This window comes from Megascapheus bottae, chromosome 21 (assembly GCF_031878675.1).
Source record: "Megascapheus bottae isolate mThoBot1 chromosome 21, mThoBot2.hap1, whole genome shotgun sequence".
Taxonomy (NCBI): Eukaryota; Metazoa; Chordata; class Mammalia; order Rodentia; family Geomyidae; genus Megascapheus; species Megascapheus bottae.
The window spans coordinates 20,258,533-20,281,890 of NC_143529.1; the positions used below are offsets into that span (position 1 = coordinate 20,258,533).

The 23,358-nt window shown below is 34.7% G+C and overlaps 1 long non-coding RNA gene across 4 annotated transcripts in view; it reads right to left on the bottom strand.

Annotated features, from left to right (window-relative positions):
* Positions 1-29: 29 nt before the first annotated feature.
* Positions 30-23,358, bottom strand: part of LOC150048730 (uncharacterized) — a 61,559-nt gene continuing 38,230 nt past the window's right edge. For 3 of the 4 annotated variants that reach the window (XR_016539096.1, XR_016539095.1, XR_016539094.1), the window contains one exon: positions 30-312. This is a non-coding gene — a long non-coding RNA (uncharacterized LOC150048730). The remainder of the gene's footprint in view (positions 313-23,358) is intronic. The other variant, XR_016539093.1, reaches the window with a different exon arrangement.

The window sequence follows — 23,358 nt, forward strand, 5'->3', positions numbered from 1 at the left end:
TTTCTTCATTTTTGAAAGTAAGTTAAAAGAAGATTCCATTATTTTGGAGGATATATTCCTTGGAAGTACAGGAAATTCTGCAGACTTATGATATTGGGAGAACAAGGATAGAAACTATACAGCAGGCTGAGGAAGGATGGCCTTTGAGTCTCTTTCCCACCAGAGGTCAACAACATTCCAAGGTTGCACTGGAATCTCTGGAATGTAAAGTGAGCACCCAGGCCTTGCTTACTCTGTTTCTCTGACCTGGTATCTTGATAGTTACTGATTTCCTCAGGTGAAAGAAGACATCCCCAATATGAAGAGGGGAACCTGAAATGGAAGGGAATAGAAATGAGAACACCAGAGGAGGGGGAGAAAAGAATATCTATCACAGGGCAAGAAAATAAATATCGAAGAGAAAGCATAACACATGAAAAATTGCCACTGACATGAGTGAAAAAAAAAGCTTGCTCTCTGTAATCAGTCTGAGTTTTGACGGCAATTTTACTCTGTAATTTCCTCATCTTTAAATGACCTACAAGTGAGGTTAAGTGATAACAGATCATTTAAAGATAGTACAAGTATAACTTGGGTTCCATATATTTAGATTACTGTTACTAAAGTAAATATTTTCACATATTCAGCTTAAGTGGTTAAATTCAATTTTACTTTTACTGAATGTTAATAAAATGGCACTCAACAACGCATTGATTTGACAGAGAAGCCTCGTTAGTCAAAAAGCAACCTGTGTAGCATATGGAAGAGACAAATGTAGCTAGTAGCTTCTTAGTTCAATGCAAAAGATAGCAAACAAAAAAAAGCAAATCAATATTCACCAGTCACATTTACTGTTTACAATAGTATCCCAACCACAGATATAATGGCCATATAGTCTTCACCACTAGACTCTAGTCCATCCTTGGCTTGTTCAGAGAGACCCCTGGCCACTAAGCACAGTCTAGTGGCCTTAGCTTTCTGCTAGGGTTAAATAAAGGCTTGAGATACTTAGTTTTAATGTTTGAGTAATGAAGTAATGAAACTGAATGGAAAAGAGTGAAGCAGTAATTTCTTATGTCCTTGCTTGAAGTACACAAGGATAAAGGACACATGGATGGAGCTCTGATATGGGTTGCCAAGGTGTGAAGCAGATAGAGAAATGCAAGAAGAAATGCAACTAGGAACCAGTTCTTGTTGCTCATCCTTCCTGAGCGTACTGATTGACATCAACAATCTCCTAGGAAGCTGTGTTTCTATTGGAAAGTCTCAATCCTCATAGACAATCAGGTTATCACAGAGGATGGAGAGCTGGGGATTGTGCACACCCTGGCCCCTCAAATACACTTCTCTGTGCAAGCCATTTCCCATGTGTGATGAGGCTTCCTTTTACATATCTTCCTGTGACCAAAGCTTGGAATGCAGCATTTGAGGGAGGAGGGGTTGCATATTGGAAATACCCAAAGGAAGATTAAGAAAGAAAGGTTCAAACTGATGCTTTCCTTCACAGCCCTGAGGCTTAAGCCTTTATTTCTACAAGAATGGGGAGGGGAGGAGTGAGTCCCATTTGTTGCTAAGCGACCAAAGCATTCCCAGGTCACATTTGCTATTGAGAGTCAGTGACAAGGTGCATGTTGTGAGGCAGGGAGAAGCCTCTCAGTTCAAGATTACACATTCTGCATTTTAAACTGTAGTGTTCTCAAGAAGAAGCCCATCAAAGTTCTTTAACAGTGGTATTTCTAGAAACAAGCCAGGTCTGACAAAGAAGATGAATTTCAGACTCAAATCAACACAGCAAGACATCTTACATTTCCCTATAAAATTCAGGCTTACTACAAAGGATGCTAAGAAAAAATTTAAGAGGAAAAATAAGAACCTGTGTGAAGGGAAAAAAAGAATCACAAATCAGTTAACCAAATGAATCAACTAGAGGTATAGGAGAAGGGAGAGACATTTCATGTCTTTGCTGGGAGGAAAGATTTTGCAAGCATGCAAATTCACTTGCAAAGATAACACAGAGAAACATTGTTTTGATATGACAATATAATCTTCATTTATATTAAAGATTAAATATTTAGGCAGATTCTCAAACATTTTGAGAATTAAGTGTAGTGTGTAGGTACTATGATGTATTAAGTAATATTCCTAAAATGTGACAAAAGAACAAAGGTATCAGTATAATTCCATTCTTGGAATAAACCAACAGGTCACTGAAAAAGATCAAATAGTTTGTAAGCAAACCCAAATGTTTAAACAACTACAGGTGACATTACCAGTGGAGGGTTTGAATGAATTTTCCAAACATTATAATCTTGAGGGTAGCAGTTTATTGGTCTGCTAGGGCTGGTGCAATAAAATTCCTATAGCTTAAACAAAAGACATTTATCATCTCACTTGAGGATTCTGTAAGTTCAAGATCAAAGTGTCAGCAGATGTTGAGGCCCAATTGTTATCATGACTTTAGTAGACTTCTTGGTAATCAGAATATTCCTTGGTATTTCTTTGTCTTTCCCTAAAAACACTGGTCAAATTTGATGAGCGCTTCTTACCCTATGATCTCATTTAACATTTCTAAAGGTCCTATAGCCAAATATAGCCACATTAGGACTAGTTCCTCAACACATGCAGGATGCAATTCAATTTCATAAAAGAAAGTCTTTTCAATGATTTATGTGAAAGACAAAAATTCATAAATTTGATCACTTAAAGAAATTAAAAAAGCAAAAAGAACAACAATGAATGAACAACTGTTCATTTATTTGTTTTATCCAAAAGTAGATAAGAGATTGCGTGGATAGGAAAGCTATATAATACAATTTTGTTACTTATAGCACATTAAAATAAATTTTTAATATTTTTATTGTAACTAAAGTGGTCAATAAGTGTGCAAAAAATGTAAGTGAAAAACTAAAGCTGAGCCAGATACCAGCTGCTTACCCTTGAAAGCTTAGCAGCTCAGGATGCTGAGATATGAGGATCTTAGTTCAAAATTGTCCTTGGCAAGAAATGCCATGAAATGCTTATTTCAATTAACCACCAGAATTGTTGGAAGTGGAGCTGTGACTCAAATAGCATAACACACAAAAGCTTATGGACAATGCCAAGTTCCTGACTTTAAGCCCCACTACAATAATAACAAACTTCAAAGCTCTTTCAGGTAGTGGAAATTGAAATATATTTTTGATGTCAGCAAATAAGAATTTGGGGATGCCAATGAAGATTACCATTTGGTCAATTAAAAATTTTAATTCATTAAGAAATACAAAAAATAGTAAATAAGTATTCTGGATGTGGACATACAGTAGCTAAGATATAAGCTAAATGAGCAAAGAAGGTTTCTAATTATGTACGAAGTATAAATAGAAGTACATATGATGACTATGGTTATAATTGGTTTGAAGTATTTACATTGAGTATGTAATATTTTACTAAGTAGACAAGCAAACTGTTTTCATTTTTAACACTTGCAGAATTTGTGCATGGCACTGGTGGCTCATGCATCTTATCCTAGCTAGTCAGGAGGCTTTGGTTGTGAGGAAAGTGGTTTAAAGTCAGCCTGGGCAGGAAATAAAAATATGTGTGAAACATCTATCTCCTCTAAAATACTTTTTTTTGCCAGACCTGGGCCTTGAACTCAGGGCTTGGGTGCACTATTCTTGAGCTTTCTCAAGGCTAGTGATGTACCACTTGAACCACGTCACCACTTTCAGCTTTTTTTCTGTTTGTGTGGTACCAAAGAATGGAACCTAGCATGCATGCTAGGCCACATTCCTGCCCCACCCATTTTTTAAAGGTAAAGGTGGAGAAGTGGATCAAGTGGTAGAGTAAAACAAAGCTCAGGAACAGCTCCTTGTCCCAGAATTCAAGCTGCGAGACTGGCACAAAAGTAAGTAAATAAAAATTTAAAAATACACATTCTATCTATAGAAACACATCATTTAAAAATAGTAGAAAAATCAGAAAGCAAAAATCAATAATCTAATTTTACTTGATTAGGAACATTCAAAAATGGAGGGAAATTTTTTTTATAATGTCCATAAATTCAAAATTCAGGAAACAAAGGAGCTGCCCTGTGAACGTTCTATGCTATCTGAAAGTGAAATGTAACTGAGAAGGGCCCCTGGACACTTGAGAAGTATGTGAACAAATACAACTTAACAGACCTGAGGCACCTGCTGCCAAACAGGAGTTTGTCTCTGAAGGATATCTCTTGATGTGGAGCTTAATCCCTAATGTAGAGAAACACATCAGTTTTTTAATGCTGATAACACATCTGTGACATTAGAGTAAGGTATAAACCATTTCTTTATTTCTTAGCATATTGTTTGCTTACAATATGGAGAATCACTGTTGTTTGTTCAGTTTATTAAATAGTCATAATAGTTTAATGGAAGTAATTAAAAGATGACATCTGCCTATACTATGTATGATGGAGGAAGTTCTATGCTGACAATCTGTTATATCTGAATTTTTGAAGTTCTGTCCATTTTATTTTTTATCTTTTTTTCTTTTTACTTGCTAGCAAGTAAAATGTATATTTTAAAGTTTGCTTTTTATGGACTCGACACTCAGTCTGTTGTGTTGATCCCACAACATATCCATGATGCTAAAAATTCCCTGCTGGCATTTCAAATGGGAGTGAAGCAACATACTGAACCACTTTCAACAAACCTACTGCCAAATAATGAAAAATGTATTTTTATTTATCATGAGTCCCTATAAGTACCAGCATTCAGTGCTGAATGTGTGTGTTGGGGGGGTGTATCCACATGACAAGAATCATTATTGAGTTTTACTACATATTGAATCCCCAACATCTCAACTTTTTCTTTTCAAATACATGGTATGTGTAGTGATGTAGCTATATTTTCAAGTTTTCCTTTGTATCCGTTATAGGAAGTATGTTTTGAGAGTAAGGACATGAGGAGAGAGCACTGGAAACTTCCTAAGTGAGGGAAATAAATGTGACAAGGATAGAAGGGAGAATGGTATGAGAATTGGTAAATGCGAAGGGAAATTTAGTATCTGAAAGTTTTTTGAGGCAATCACTGACCTGAGGAATATACTATCTTAACTCATTTCATAGCATGAATACTCAGGTCCTCACATTTTCTTAGTTTACATGACTGATGTCCTGCACTGGAATCACAGCTCTAGATCTGCTTTTTGATGATTATGTTGGAGGTGAAGGGGGAAGTCTTGTGGACTGTCCTGTGCCTCCCGCCCCCTGAGCCTAGCCTCAAATTTTACTTCTACAGATACCAGTCTCCTGAGCAGTCGTGATTATAGGCATGAGCTATCAGAGCCTGGCTTTAATGTAATTAAAAAGAAATGTTTCTGAGGCTTGAAATAAGGGCCCAGGCTCTGTTCCTGAGCTATTTTGTTTAAGGCTTGACCCACAGTTCCATTTCCAGCTTGGGGTGTGTGTGTGCGTGTGTGTGTGTGTGTGTGTGTGTGTGTGTGTGTGTGTGTGTGTGTGTGTGTGTGTGTAACTGGAGATAAGACTTTCACAGACTTTGCTGCCCCGGGTGTCTTTGCACTGTAATACTGTAGCTAGTATTAGAGACATGAGCCATCAGTGCCCTGCTTTCTGTACTTTTACTATAAACATTTAAGAAATACAATCTGTCATTAGGATTTATTCTTGTTATTTAAGAATATTCCCCCAAAGAATGTAAATATCCACTGATTTTAGGTTGAGAGCACAGCCATTATTTCCTCTACTGAGATAGTTGATGCAGCTACTTTGTAAAATAATAAAGTGGTCAAATATAACTTTCTAACCAAAGGAAAGTTTCTAAATATGAGAATGACACAAAATATAATGGTTAGATGGAAATAACTGTGGTTATGTATCATGAGCATGTTTTAAAAACACTATTGAAAAATATCCTAAATGAAATGTTTAAAAACTTGAAATTCTTCCTGGGAGTTATTGGTTTAAACTGAATTCAATATGTAGTTATGTAAATATTCCTATTTATTCTGTGGAAGAATAAATAGGTCATTTATGACTATCACCTTTGGTTCTCACCTTATATTTATGTGTCAATTTACAGTATTTAAACCCTCTCATGTATTTATTTAAAATCTAAAAACTATTATATAATGTCCAGTTGAAATATTGCAATTCTTCAGCAATAGAGTCATCTATTCCACTCACCATCATATGCAAATTGACTTTTCTATAGCAGCCAATATATTAGATGTTGAGACTCTGAGTAACTAGGCATCATCCATAATTCTAAAGGCTTGTTAACAGTGACCACTAAGTATGGTTATTGCAAAGAAAAGCGATGAAATGATCTGAAAAGCTATGATGTGCTGGGAGTACCTAGCATAGAATGAATTCCAACATTGGGTCAAGAAAGGCATTTAAGAAAGACATTAGCTGAGAATCACAAATAGATATTAAGTAGGCAAAGACAAATAGTAGAAGGTAACATTCTTTGTAAAGCACTCTGGGCAAAAGTACAAAAGATGGACTACTTTGCCCAATCTGATAAAAGCTGTTAGAAACCTCAGAGGACCACTTTGGGCTAGAGTGGGAAAGGAAGAGAAAGTGGCAAGGAATGAGGGAGGAGAAGGATAAATGAAGAATCTTGTACTTCATGTGTAATGGACTACAATGCAGGTATGGATCGGTAGCTCGAATCAAATTTAATTATTTGGCTTCAAAAGGAGATAAAATAGGTGAGAAACTTTTAGGGAACCTGTTATAGCAACCCAGATACAAAATGGCAAAGGTCCAAATTATGAGCGAAGTAAGAGGAATAAGGAGGAGATAATATTGTGTTTATTCAAGGGATGAAAAATTGTTTAATTGGGCAGGATATTGCTAGCATTCACAATGTAAACAAAATCAAAATGGGAAGATGAATTCCTAGGTCAGATAACCTGGGTCATTTGGTATATTTTAACAGAATACCAATAGGTGAATGACTATAAAGCAATAGCCAAAAGAACATTAACTTTTAATTGTGAAAACTGGAAGCTTATATTGCATTTAAACAGTGTGAAATTGTCTCAATTAAACAATATGATTGTGACATAGAAAAAGCCAGTTTAATGGATTCTAAAACAACAAAATATTAAGCCAGTTTTTGTTCAAAGAGATCAAACACAAAATTGAAATGCAAACAAAAATTGGCAAGATACATTCAACAAGTGGGATAGAAATGAGTTTATTCATATTTTAAGGAAAAAAATCTTCTGAAATTACAAAAAATATGTATCATAATTACAAAGCACTCACAGGTATACAAATGTTAACTGGGTAATAAATACATGCTTATTAAATATAATTCAACTTTATTCTAATTTAGAAAAAAGATGATATAATTTTTACTCATTGAAGAATAAAATAATTTAAAATGATTGTAATTATTAATAAATCTAGGAAAATGGCTATTATATAGTATATATCATATATATGTATATATATTTATAAGTATGTATATAGATAGATAGATATGCACTTTTTTTCAGGAGACTGAACTAGCAAATCTCCTTGGAGAAATTGCAACAATGTGTGCCTAAAGCTTAAAAATATACTCTGCTGAAGTAGTGCTGCATACCTGTAATCCTAGCTTTCAGTAGACAGACCTAGGAAGATCCTGAGTTTGAGACCAGCGTAGACTATGTAGAAGAGAGACCTATCTCAAAGCAATGCTGAAAACTATGCTTCTATTCAGCCCTTCTAGATTTAGCAATTTTTGCTTCAAAAAATTACATATCTGTGAAGAAATCTAATGTCTCAATATCTATTCTCCAAAAGTAGACCCTGAAACCAAACCATCCACTGAAATGTCATCTCAGGGAATGTGAAGAGATAAGACAAAGTGAGGTGAGAAGTGAGAGTCAGAAAATGGACACCTCATCAATTTATCCGATTATGGACAACAGGTTGCTTGCTGTCACAGGATGTTCTGGGAATCCATCGACAACATGTCTTAGAAGTTTCATCTGAGGCAACTATAAATGTATTTATGCACTACTAGTCCCATTTCCTACTGAGCAATAGTTAATGCCATAGGTAGTTTGCTCTACCTTATAAATGACCTTTCAGGTCACGTATGAGGAACTCCTTTATAACTTGCACCCTTATAGTAGCCCAGGTCTGTGACTAAGGGTCACCTGTTAAGAGTCTGACATGAAATGCTGTCTGTTTATACTTTTCTGTAGATGTTTTATGTGTTCTCAGAGAGCCTGAAATAAGAAGCTGAGATGACCTGATGTGAGGCCTAGAATATATTATATAAGGTTTGTTATTTGCAACAATTAGATAAGTTTGTGTCCTCTGTTTCATTCTATATTATGGGGTTAGGAGATATTCTTAGTTTTTAAGAAAAAGTTGCTTTTACTTCCTTGAAAGACATAAATATAAGTCAAATCTTCCAGGGATTCCTTCAAGTTTGGAGAAAACCAGTCTTTGTGAATATAATGACTAAAAAGCATATGAAAACAAAATAACAAACCCCACAATATCTGTAGGCATAGATGATCCTGGAATTGTAATTACTATTTAACTTTTCTCTTCTTCCCAAATTCAAGATGTTCCTCATAGAACATAGTCAGCACTTGGTCCCAAGAAAGGAGGAGATTGAATATAATTACCCTGTGAAAATCTAACTAAGTTCATCTCTTCAAGGAATAGAGGAAGATAGATTCAGTATAGACTATACTGAGACTCAGTATAGATTTCCCACTACTATTTGAACCTATTATTCTTGCAATGGTATGGTTAATGTAAGAGTCACTATGATGTCTACAAGATGTTGTAGGATCAATTATTTAGCACAGATCCTGATACTCTGTTTTTAGTATGGTAAGTATAGTACATGCTTCTTTTATAGACTACCTTGTCACCAAGTTCCTACCTCATTCTTTTGGTTTCACAGAACATGCAGCCTCCCCCTAATGCCTATAGTTCCTTGTACAAGTTCCTCCTACATCCATTTCCTTGAAACATGAATTGGATATTAAATGCTATGCCGGGTCTTCCCATTGGGAGGATTTCCCTTTACTACTGTTATTTGGGTCACACCAATACAGCCATTGTTACATTTCCAAGTGGTATCTCTCAATACTATCCCTAGGAAGTTTTTATATCTACAATTGTCTCAATTAATCTAGATCAATAAAGTACCTTTAGTTTCCAATGGAGTAGGAAGATGAGGTAATCCTTATTAATGTCTGACCATTCAATAACCTAATTCTAAAATCCTATTTGGAGCATTTTCTTTCCAAGGCAATTTTTCTTATCCTGTATGATCTGCCATCCAAGAGGACAGAATCTAAAGCAAAAACTGATGTGTGTTTTATTTGCAGAAGTAGAGAACAAAAAGGGGAAAAAAAGCAAATCAGAGAGAGAAAGGGAAACCACTTTTTGACAAGTACTCGTTAGATTCTATGGGAATGTCTACGAAACCAAATAAAAGAAATACCAAATCTGTTCATCCAGGAAGAGGAAACTGTAGATACCAACGGTTTCCAGCCTAAGTTGTCAAAATTCCACCCAGGATCAAATGGTTAACCCATGGAATATAATGCCTTAGAAATAAATGGAAAATTCCTGGGCTTGAAAAGTCAGAAGTTTATCACAGGTGTCTGAACCAAGATGCTATCTTGTAGCTTCTGTGTGAAGTTATTCAGAGCCTGTGCAACACTAAATGCCATAGGATATTTGGAAATAAAGACAGATAAGACCAACAGGCCTTAAAGAAGTTCTTAGAAAGGATCCAATATTACCATCAGAACATCTGCTAAAACAAGAACTAAACTTAACAGTAATACATTTCTATTAACTTAGGATTTGTTGAATAAGTTGGTGGTGTATCTGTTCAATAAAACACTGGATCCCTAACAAAAATGATATTGTATATCTTGTACGATACAAGATATTCACAATAAATTTTAGAATATATAACTTAATTATGTTGGAAATAATCTCATTTCATACAATTCTTATAGGTTTAAATACGTTACATTCCCATTTTTGGACAATTCCTAAGCTTGTTATACTTTTTAAAAATCTTTACTATTTGTCTTATACATACTGCTATGTCTTCCTATAGTAATCAGTCAGGCTATAGAAGACCTACTTCCTCACGAGTAATTATTTCTGTATTTTTACAAATAGAGAACTCTCAATTTTTGCCCTTCCTTTTTCTTTTCTATTTTCTTCCCCCCTCCCTCCTCTTTTCCTCTTACTTCTTTCTGATAGGCATTGTATCACTAGGATAGAAGATACTGATTTTTTTTTTATCCTGGATCAGTTTTCATGTCTAAAATTTTTTATCGTTATGTTACCACTAAAATGAGTTTTATAGAGTATATAGAACCATGCACTCTTATAATAGGAGAGACATTAGATCAAATCCAATTCAGCCTTTAATTCAAAAGAGGTCTTAGCTCTTAATTTCCTGAGAAATAATGATGTTATTTTATAGATGAGTTATTAGTCTTTAGCTTACAGAAAATTCACTACCATAGAAGATTTTTAGTTATAAATTTGTCTCAGTAAGAGAAAAAAAATCCTGAAAATAAAATGATCATAAACTCCTATTGCTAAATCAGTCTTTTATTAGGGAAAATTAAAATAAAGCTCAAAAACAAGGTCATGAATGAAAAGCTGGACAATTATAGAAGTGAAAGGAGAAGGTGAGGGAGAAAAGAAGGGAGGGATGAGATAAAAAAGTAAATATGATCACAGCCCATATGCATGAATGCACAGATCCTTAATACATACAACTGAACATATGCCCATAAAATAGTATTCATACAACACAATCATCATAATCACAAGCATGCATCCTCCTCTTCAATGGGACAGACACAGTTCTAAGTAGTTTTCAATCATTACAAATTTAAGGTGAGTGGTATTACATCCTGATTCTGTAGAAGAAACTGAGGCCCAGAGATTCCAAGTAGGATTACTCATGGTCACGTACGTAGTCAGTGAGTGGCAGAACTAGCATTTGAAACCTGACCATCTGGCTCAAGAATCTGCACTCTTAACATTATATAAAGGGAATAATTTCTAGAGCTTCCACTTATTTCCTTTTCTTCTCATTTGCCATTGCTCCTTTATTTTTCATGGTTTCTATGATCTCTAGGCCAAATGAGATTCCAAAAATAACAATTTTAATTTCCAAATCGAGGGCATGATTTCTAAATGGACCAAGTTATTTTTGTGAACCCTACATAAAATTCAGGAACAGAACTTTGGGAACTTCCAGATGGCAGTAAATCTTCACAGTTCAGTAATTAAGCCTTTTGAGACTGTTACTCTGTGATGGAGCCACTGCCTGATTAACTGTACAATATCAATTATATCAAATGGCACTACTTTAATTCTGTCAAAATTTAGAGAAATCTGACATGCTGACACGAAATTCTATGAAGTGTGATAATGAGCTGCCAAGTGTCATAAAGTGCCACAGGGGAAAGGGAGAAACAATCCTCACTTTTAGGCTAAATTTGTTACTTTTTATTCATATTAGAGAATGCTTTATTAAACACTATACGCATCTAGATATATATATACTTCTCCTGTTTGAAATGAACAGTCTAATCTGTTTAGTTTTTATGAATGAATTTCAAGTGAAAAAATAAACTTGAATTACAGAAGAAAATAAATGCGATGTTGATTTCTTTTAAGTGGAGGAAGATTGCATGGCTAGGAAATTAGGCCCTTATGCATTTTTGTCCCCACCAGTACTCTGAAGCATGGTCTTCAGAAAGTTAGCGTTAGTTTTTTGGAAGTTAAAAAATTCAACTTGTCTAATTTTTATGGTGACAGAAACTTTCCTGGCCATTAAGAACAAACCTAGGCTGTTTAAATAGCAAAGCTGGAGTTATTAAGTGACAGGATCTTTCAACCAGCTTTGGCTTTCTTGAAAGGAAAGGTCTCTCCTTTTCATTAAAAACAGAAAAGACTTTATGTGAAATGCAATTCAGTTATCAAACATGAGAGTTTCTATTTCATTAATGGAGTAATAAAAATAGCTAAAAGATAGGCCACTTGAGATTATTTTAATCATTAATGAGATGTGTACACATTTAAATTTGCTGTTGTCTTTCAGTGAGATGAAAGGAGCCCTGTCTTAGGCTTCTTGGGATGTCTGAGTGTCATTAACGAGCACGCTGACATGGAGAGTTCACTTGCTTTAATGTGCAGTATTTGGTGATTATCTCCAATTGCCTAGCATATCTGACCTACTTGACTTCCTTTTTACCTTTGTGCATTTTCAGTTATCTCATGGATATTTCAAGCACTCCAAGCTAAATAATTATAGCCCAATTGGCTATACTTTCTTTTCCCAATGTTTTTCCTTCTAATACTTCTTTTCCTTTGGTTCAGAAGACTTAGTGTGTATAACTCATCTATAAATGACATCTTCATCTCTCTTCCTTGATTCACCCACCCCTAATGTTATTTGGAGATAATTCTGCTCTCCTGAAGATTCCTGCACTGACACTGGTTAGTTTAATCTTATGCCAGTATTCTTGAACTCCTATAGTTACCTTCTATTGCTGTCCTACCATAGCTAATCTCTGGCTTTCCTCTATTAGTAAGGAAGTTCACATCTGACTAATTTCTGTATGATATTGATAATGAAGAGAGTTCACATCTGGATACCTTCTGTTCATACATGACAAATCGTGACAGAGCTGGTAGACACACTGCTTCTCCATCTTTATCCAGTAATAATTTTTCACTCACATTTCTCTTGTGGTAGGTTCAGATAAAACCAATAGCTCTACTGATTAAACTGAGTAAGGTATTACAAACTTTTTATGACTCATTAAGTTCTTGTTGGTCTTTGGAAAGGGAAGTGTCCATCCTACTCTCTTCTCTTCTTCTATCCGTTGAATATAAATAAAAGCCACCTTTGTTCTCTACTTCTGTGTTTTCTGTTTATAGATAATGAGAAAGGGGGAAGCTGGATGTTAGTTGAAAGAGAAAGGCTTGCTGGTCCAGCTACATCCTTATCTTTGATGCACTCAATGCCTTGTTACTACATTAAGAGACAGCATTACTTAGGGCTTCTCCTTATTAATTATTAGGGCTCAGTTACCTGTTCTGAGTAATTAACAGAGAAATTTTCCCCAATGGCTCTATTGTAAGCTCTTAATTATCTTATTTCCTTCAAAGTATTTTTCATATCCATCATAGTCAATCTTATCTTAATAGCTGAAGTATTTGTGTGTTGAGGTCATGGGGGACAGTATTGATTAAGGAGCCTTTTAGGTAACATACAGTAGATAAGATGTAAATGGCAGCTGTAGGCTAGCCAATCAGCCGCATTGCTATCTACTGTGTAATTGTACCTGTTTGGCTTTGGTACTTTGAAATGCAATTTGGACCATTTCAGTAATGGGATTTCTCACTATTTTCCCTGAAAGACATAGATCAGATATTACTGAACTACTCAAAGATGCCAGTGGCTCCATTCTTTATGCCACTTAGTGTATTAAAGGAAGGGATATACTTTAGGTCTTCCAGTGAGACATGATAGGAAGGTGAATGTGTTAGGCACATATGACATATACACTTTTGATATCCTTGGTTTCCTAAACTTCAGTATTTTTCTACATTATTCAAGAATAGTTCTGGAATCTCACCCTCATTTGCCTATGTTTTGGCAAAGTCAGAAAAATGTTTTAGAGATAACAGTTGGAGCTTATATAGTAGACTCAGAATTTCTGTCAAGCATAACTTGTCAATAGCTTTGACTGCTTGTCAATAGCTTTGACCTGACAATGTTGTACACAAAACCATTTGTCTGATATTGGTATATTTCTTATTCCACAGACATCTTTTGATATAAGTTAGCAAAAATCACATGTTGTTATTGGAGTAAGACATTTACTTTCCTTTGGGGCACGCTTGGATTTAACTCTCATTATAAGGATGAAGGTAATTAAAGCTATTAGAGGGTAAATGTTGAGAATTGAAATTTCTTGGCAAGGTTACTCCCTTAATGAGGTTACTGCAGAGTTGTCAAGCAAGTAAATGATTTTTTTCTCAGACTAGGAAGCTCCAGGGAGATTTTACAGTTCTGATTGTCAGATTTATCTGTGGACACCTACCTATGCTTATTTCATGCTTTGAGACACATTTATTTCCTAATTCCATTGTACAAAGAGATGGTAAGAGTGTGAATTCATTATGTTTTAATATGACTAATTATTCACTTATTTAGTAAGTCTAAGTCCAAGGATCCAGTGCAGCTCTTAGCTGCATGACCACTTCAGACACATTTTTAGACAAAGGCAATGAGTTTTTACTCATTGTAGAAAAGGTCTCTTGTAGAAAAAAAAAGAAAGAAAACTACATACTACAACTTATTGATCTAAATAAGAAAGGAATGGAATTCAAGAAACCATTTTGGCAAGAATATTAGTGAGAAATTAAGTAAATTAAAATTACTAAATATTGAAAAGAGACTAACATGTGGGACATTCTGAAGAAAAAAATTATGTAAACACTAGGTGCGATCAATTTGATTATGATTTAGCAAGTATTCATTTATGTTTCACCCTCTATACCCATGGAAGATATGTACTTCTTCATCTCATGTTAGGCTAGCACTTGGATGTTGACAGATCAACTGAGAGAAAAGGCTTAAAATGTTCATACCTGTGGCTGTTGTGCTTGCTTTCCTGCTTTTTTTGCACAGAGAAAAGTATGCTTCAGGTAGCCAGTGGTTCAAGGAAGATGAAAGATGTAGTGAACAGACCAGGAATGAAGTCACAGTTTGGACCCAGTGTTCCATGCAGCTAACTCTGCCCTCACTGAGTCCAAAGCACATAACAAATGATAAACAACTTCTGGGATTGATTTTGCTTATCAATTAAGTAACAAAAAAAATCTGACTGATGTGTTAGATGCTAAGTATGCAAAAGCAAGGAAAGCTGGATATAAAATATTCTAGATTGCTTGATGTTTTTTGGAAAGGAGATGTTAATTAACTTTTACAAAATATTATCACTCTTTTTGTTAAATATAATTTTGATCATATAAAACAAAATAAAAATTAACAAAGTGAAAAATATTTTCCAACTCATAATTGCTTCACATGTACCTGTTTGTATATATGTATATATACATATATGTACATATATCCATATATTCTAATAAAAATGATAAGTTTTCGGGGCCGGGAGTTTGGCGTAGTGGTTAAAGTGCTTGCCTAGCATGCATGAAGACCCAGGTTCAATTCCTCGGTACCACATACATAGAAAAAAGCCAGAAGTGGTGCTGAGGCTCTAGTGGTAGAGCTCTAGCCTTGAGAAAGTCCAAGGACAGTGCTCAGGCCCTGAGCTCAAGCCCAGGACTAGCAAAAAAAAAAATAAGTTTTCTTTGTTTGCATCTATGATGATGTGTCTCTATATACATGTAGAAGTAGCAACAATTGCACACAGTCATGTATCTTCCTCAGGTTTACCTATTAGAGAGTATAATTGGAAATTGTTTGTAGATTTTTTTTTTTTTGCTAGTCCTGGGGCTTGAACTTAGGGTTGAGCATTGTCCTTGGACTTCCCTCAAGGCTAGAGCTCTGCCATTTGAGCCACAGCACCACTTCTGGCTTTTTCTGTGTATGTGGTACCCAGGAATCGAACCCATGGCTTCATGCATGCTAGGTAAGCACTTTATCAATTAGCCACACTCCCGGGCTCCCTGGAAATTGTTTTGTATGGAAACATATAGGTCTGTTTAGTACACATAGAACTTTCTAATGGCCATTGTTCAGAGTAACATAAATTATTAATTAGATTTCTCATATAGCTTACAGTGATTCCTTTTAAATATTATTCAAGTAACATGTTATATAGTAGAACATTTATTTAATTTACAAATGTAAAACAAGCTTCTAAACCAGTAAAGAGAAAAAGAGGAAGAGTGAAAAATCTTCAGTGCCTTAAAGCAAAAAGTATGTGAAAAGAAAATAAGAGAGTCTAAAGTAATTAACAACAGCAGCAACAACAACAACAACAAAACTCAACCATGTCTCAGTGGCTAGCATTTGCATTCATAGCTACTCCAAAGGCTGAAATTTGGAGGACCATAGTTCAAAACAAGTGGGGATAGAAAAATAGTAAATCATAGTTAAAACTAGTTCTGGAAGCATAGCTGAAGTTGTAGAGCACTATGAACACTGAAAATAAATAGAATTAAAAATGACTTAATACCTTCTTCAAGAGTTAATAATATCAACATAAACAAAAGAGATTACTATGTGAATAAAATAAATTAAAAATATAATCTCTTGGTCAGTACAGGCTCTCAAACCAAGTGTAAATATAAATTCTTTCAAACACTGAGATTATTATGTTTAGAAACAATTTCTATTTGTAACAAGAAATTGATAGTATATAGAATAAATTTTAATTAGCTTGCATTAGTTGTACAGATTGGTAAATGGGACATTTTACACTTGTCTTCAATGTATTTTAATCAGCATCTACTAATCTAGCTTGTTTCCCTTCCTACTTCCAAAAACAAAAAACAACTGTAGAATTCATTTTTGTATGCAATTTAATTTATTAGATAAGTGAAAAAAAACTGTTCTGGCAAACAGAAAACTAAATTCAAAATAATTGTATGCATTATAATTAGGACTGGATTTCAGCAAATATGTTGCATTAGAAACTTATGAGGCTTAGGTCTTAGACATTTAATTTTTGTATATACCCTATAGATCCAAGAGACAACAAGATAGTGAAAAATGAATAAAAGTAAAAAATGATCAGTAGATACATTATGAATTAAGCTATAAAAAATGAAAATCAACACCAAAATAATTAGGAACTCATTAAGACTGAAAAATTCAATATACACAAAACCAGAAGTTAAGGATAAGTAGTGCTGAGGTAAAATGTGAAGCATAAGTAGAATAAATGAATGAAGTTGTTGATATCTGTGTAAAAGTACAGCCACAAAACACAAAACTTCTATTCAGTTCCTGCTGGAGTCCTGCTTATTTTTTGGAGCTATATAAAATTGTCAGATTTTCTGTAACTGACCCTGCACAAATATTCCCAGACAATTTATTATGAAGACTGTTAGACACATATTAATGCTGTGTACTTCAAACCTTCAGTATGGTGCACCTGAGATACAATATAGATATACAATAACATGTTGCTAAGGACTGAAGGCTTGGTGCCCTCTGCACTAACTTCATATGTATCAGTTGGGATTGAAATCCCAACTGATAGTGTAAGGGAGTGTGGTCTTTGGGAGAGAATTAGGGCACTCAGGCAGAACATTTATGAATGTGATTAGTGCCTTAATAAGAGTGGACAGGGGGGCATACTGCCTCTCTACTGGTCTCCATCTTGGGTACAAGAAAAGGTCAACTACAACTAGGCTGGAGTCTGTACTAATGTCCTTTGCTATTTAATTTTAATTTTGTATATGACATTTTTACATTCCTGTGTAGAAGATATATATAATCTTTCACACCATTCTTGTCTCATGACAATGTATTCAACACTTAATCCCTCTGTCACTGGCCAAAGATTTGTCTTAGTAAATTTCAAAAGCAGAAAAAAATACAATCAACTAAATTATTCATAACGAATCCTAAACGGGTAAATAATCTTTTTCTAATGAAAGGAAAGCAATTCACAATAAACTGCTTACTTTGGATTTTGATGGCTGATGCAGAGAAACAGCCAGAACCAGTTTAGGCAAGTCCAACTGCTACATGAGTCACCAGAAGCTACTATGCTAATCTCCTCCCCCCCCAACCAACCTCCACCTTTTTTTTTTTTTTCAAAATAACTGATTGTTTTCCATTCAGATCTGTTCCTGGGTCAAATAGAGTATCAGCATTCCAAGAAGCAAGATGGAGCTACCTGTCACAGAACATTGTGTCCTCACATTACAAATACTGATGCCTATAATAAGCCAACTGCTATTTTTCAGACAGGAATTTACTTCAGGTTTATGTACTGTTTGCATTTCCCAGGAAGGAACCAGTGCTGTCCCTTGAAAAAAAAATCCACATTTTCTTTACTTTGAACTTAAGAATAAAACCAAGGATGACATCATTTAGGGTGGTCAAATACATTATCCAAAACTTCATGACCGAACCAAAGGTAGAGCTCTAGCATGTACACATTTACATATGATGATACAGTTTTGGGAAGCTAAAAAACAAATGTTTACAGAAATCTAAGCAGAGGAGTTGTGGTTTGAGACCAGTTCTGGCAGTGAACATGTCCTTTGCCGCTCCAGTGTAACACACTGTGTCCTCACAGTAACCCAACCCACTAAGATGGACAGTCTGTGTCCTGTTTTTCTACTACAGCCCAGAAGATGATGTGGGTTTTTTTTGGTTATCAAATAAGCTTTGACTATCTATAGATATGATTGCTTTTCATGATGGTCATATGTGAAGTATTTTAAGCTATTCTGACACCTATAAACATTCGCTAGTCTTTTTTTGTGAACCACTACTTGTTGAAAGCCCATCTGACTAGAATGTTGGCACCATCTCAGTGAGAGACTTATGTCTAAGGGAATCAAACAGGGTGGATACAAATGTGTGTAAGAAAGCTGCATGGTAGACAAAAGGAAGTAATGTGGTAGAGGAGTGAATGTTTGAACAATACCCATTCTTCCTTTCATCTTTAATGATATACCCTTAAATTTTACTCCGTACACTTGACTCCATGCTTCATTCATTCTCAAGTTTCATACAAATCATATGATAATGATTATAAATTAGAGGGCTGGATGGGGCACTTTCGAGTTGGCCAGGCTTGTGATCATTATTTGAACTAATCTATTTCCTTTCCATGACATCAAGCTGGTAACCTAAAATTAGCCACAGAGGCCTACTAGTTTAATGAGAAAGGGGGAGGGTTATTTGTCAAATATCTACCTGTACACTATTGGTTTTTTGACAATGAATCAATTATAAATGGCCTTACTTTATTTAATTGAAACACAGACATGAGACAGTGGTTCTTCCATCATTTTTGCATTTTCCTCTGTGCCAGTGTCATGGAAAGTAGAGATGAAGTATATTGCTAAAACAGCCTCTCATACTGTAAAGATGCAGGGAGAGGGTCTGGGATGAGTGGAGGAATCATATTTTCTATTGACATGATGATGATACTGCTATTTTAGTGAACTATTCTTTGAAAGCCAGTGTTACTTTGGCTTATTTGTTATATGCAATGAGTGAAATCCTAATAGTAGACTAGCTAACTACACTGTGGTGAACTAGAGGTATGTATTCATGTTTATGGTTCTGAAACTCCTTGCCAACAATACACATTTACTGGCCTGAGTAAGATATGGAACTGTGTGAATTGAAAGAATTGCAATCTTTACATATACTTTCCATAGTCACAACTAATTTCCATGCATACCATCCCCAGAGTGCACAGAAAAGGAATAAAGGAAAAATATATGAGTAAATAAATAGAAAAAAGGAATGAACACAGGTATATATATATATATATATATATATATATATATTTAGTTACACACTGACTTCTTTAAAGACTGGAGCAGATATAGAGCATGGCATCACCAATTGCTTCCACATTTTTATAATCCCAGACACTCTGGATCCCCAGCTGTTTTCAGTCTTAAATTCCCAGCCTGTTGTTTTGTGTAACATGGACTTTGAGGACATGTAATACTCCAGAGACAGAGTCAGTTCTTAACAGATCCCTCTGAGGTGCAGTGATTTAGATATACTAGCCACTATAGGTTCATCAGGATAAGATTGGTAATTTTGGGTATTCCTTTTGAGACGGTTTGGTAATATTCTGTTTAACCTCCTTAACTTACTTTACAACCCTTGGGTTCTATTTATAGGGAGTCCAACTTAAGAGAAGGAGACAAGATATAGCACAAGAATTTCATTCTCCTTCCTAAAAAGCAGTGGGAAGAATAAAGGAAGATTCAGGCCTCTTCTAGTTTCCTTAATTTTCACCTCATCCACTGATACATCTTTGATGTGCTTGGGAAGAAAATCAACTCATTTTGGAAATTAAGTTAATTTAGAAACATTGCAATGTATATCTTTATGTCTGGACTTTAGGAGAGAGGTCAGAGAGGTATATTAAATTAAAATAACCAAGGTTGTAAACTCATAATGTATGAGTTATGCTGATTTACTTTGATATGAACTTTCCCATCTCCACCTAATTTTAAAATTCAGTAGAGCTGTAGTTTCATTAAATGTTTATGATCCTATTATAGGGTATATTTTTAGCTTTAATAAAAGGAAGTTGATAAAGCTTCATTATCTTTCGTTTCAGAGGAAGAATAAAAAAATCTAACATCTACCAAGTGAGTCTATAATATGTCATCATAAATCTTCTATTTCCCAAGCCTTTGTCTCTCTATGACATCAAAGATAAATGACTATTACTAGAATTAATATCTCTTAAATATATCATGATTCTTCCACATTATTACCAAAAGGCTGTTATGAAAACTTCACTAAAATGGAATTTGATTTTCTTTCTATGAACTGTAAGGGTGAATGATTTTTTAGTACCTGTAGTAGAAATGTCTTCTACATTAGCTCCGTGAGTTTTCTTAGAGGAATAAAATCATTTCACATGTAAGAAACGAAATTACAAAGTTTAGTGGCAAAATTACCTCCGTTTTTTTATCATTTGAAAACTGTAATCATTTAAATCACTTCACTAAAAGATGTTAGTGTCATTTCCAGGATTTGAATTTTGCTTTAAAAAGACTAGAGCTAACTTGCAAAATAACACAACTTGACATAAGAAGAATGCTTAAGAAACAACCTTGAGATCATTGAAGTACTCCTGTTTTTTTTTATACCATAAGCAAGATTATTCTACTGTAAGATTTTTTTTGTACTACTGTAAGTAACAGACATAATTTCTCTAGGAACTTGTGTCTATGCAAAACCTCCTGTCATAGTTGCTATGGAAGTATTTTTTAGCACTAACATTATTAAGGCTCATTTGGATTAGAAGGAAATGCATCAGAAAAACATTGAAATTTTCTCCATGATTTGAAGAATAGCAAAAAGAAAGAAAGAAAGAAAATATTTGCAATCCCGAGTTTCATACACGTGGTGATGATTCTATGTGTTTTAATGGCAATAACAATCAGAGAAGTAAGCACCATAAAAGATTGTATTGTATGTCATGCTAGGTAAAAGAATATAAACCCTGGAATTGTAAGTTATTTGTTTTGAAACTTCTGTGATTTGGATACATAGCTAGATTCAAATAATACTAGGTCACATTAAGTTTTAGAAAGTTGCTTCTTTTTTTTTTTTTTTTTTTTGTCGATCCTGGGCTTGAGCTCAGGGCCTGAGCACTGTCCTTGGACTTTCTCAAGGCTAGAGCTCTACCACTTGAGCCTCAGCACCACTTCCAGCTTTTTTTCTATGTATGTGGTACCGAGGAATCGAACCTGGGTCTTCATGCACGCTAGGCAAGCACTCTGCCACTAGGCCAAACTCCTGGCCCGAAAGTTGCTTCTTTTATGTGGAATATCATTGCAGAAAAACTGTAAAATAATGAAAACAATGTCTGCTTATTCCTTGCCCCTGAGGCATTTTAGAATTCCATACTTTCTTAACTTGTCCTCACTTTCAAAGGCTTGCTCCTGACCTCAAAGACGTTGAGAGTCACCAGCTTCAGAATACTCAGACATAAGCTGTGCTGTTGTTAGTTCATTTTGTGGCTTGTTTGTATATTTTTTCTTCTGTTTTGATTTTCCCTCTTTTGTAAAAGAATTTTCTCTATTGATTTTGGATACTGTCCCAAATCTGTTCTGAGGTATAAGTTACAACACAAAGACATTGAAATAATTAATGGAGATGGTATCATCTCAGTTAATGGGAAGTAGGGGGATGTTACAGAACTGAAAGAATGCTGTCTTCAGTTGATTTAGCTGGGTGTTTGGTTGCTTTTTCTTACTGAGGATGAGCTCCTTACAATGAGAGAGTATGAGTCCCCACGTAACCGATGGTGTGGATGGCTTTCAAGAAAGAAGGAGACGTTTGTTAGGGAGGTCAATTACTTTTACTACAAACTGTCAGTAGAAAAGAAACCAAGTCCTTTATGTGGAAATCACCAAATCCGTGAAGTCATTGATCTCCTATCCCACAAATCCCTGTTCGAAAATGTTTATTCTTATAATTGAAGTATACAATATACAATGAAGTTTAGTTTCCACATTATCTTTGCATTTTGTTTTTAATATGAAGATCTGATGTAGGAGAGGATATGAGTTTGATTATAATTATACTTGTATCGAATCTGAAACTTCAGGGGTTTTTCAACAATTTTAATTTTCTCAGACTTTCTGGACATCCAGTTTGACTTACTCGTGCAGATTTTTATCTTTAGACTGTATATTTTGAAAGCCTTTTCTTCAAAATGCTCTGTTCTTTTTTTCTTTTGCCATAGCTTGCATTTGAACCAGGATAGATTTTTAAAAACTATATCAGCAAATAACAGAAACTATGAGTTAAACAACCACCGGCAAGTAGTGTATCTCTGATCAAATATAGTGTTATTATGATGACAAATCTGTTACAGCTGGAAGAAGGAGATGGTAAAACTAATAAAGGAAAAATTGTATGCTTCTCTGAGTAGATTGCTTTCTTTTGTTGAGATTACTTTTAGAACTTGTGCGCTATATTTATTAGTCTCATTCTTCCTATATTAGGCATTTTTAGAAAGTCTTCATCAGAAATACTGTAGTTATCATATATAATACATTTATAATATGTATAAATTCAAAATGAATTGTATATATAAATAAATTCAAAATTAGTTTCAAACACCACTACTTATTCTCTAAATATATCACTATGAAAAACAAAGAAAGAAAGAACGACAGGCGATAGACATAGCTCCAGAATAGAAAATTTGCCTATCACATACAAAGCTTTGGATTTAATCACCAGCACTGCAATGAAACAAAATGAATTAAAAAAAACATATTAAAAAGAAAAAGAAAAAGCAGAAAACAAGTTCTGGATGTGTAAGACACCCATGTAATTCTCACACTGCAGAGGTTAAGGCAGGAGGATCCCATTTCTAGGCCAGTAAGAGGCCACACAGTGAGTTTGAGGAAGGCCTGAACTAGGTACTATGACCCTGTTTCAGTAACAAACAAATAGCAAAAAGTCAACAAATAAATTTAAGTAACTCTAAGTAAATTTAAAATTTAGATATACACAGGTCATTTAACATATCCAATCATTATTTTATCAAAAGTAAAAGGAAGATTGAATTAATTAAACCCCAAAAATCTCCTCCAAACTAATCTTTAGAAACGTTGCTACTTTCAATGATGTATCACTTAAACAAATATGTAAATAAAGGAATGTAAATCTGTGGAAATGT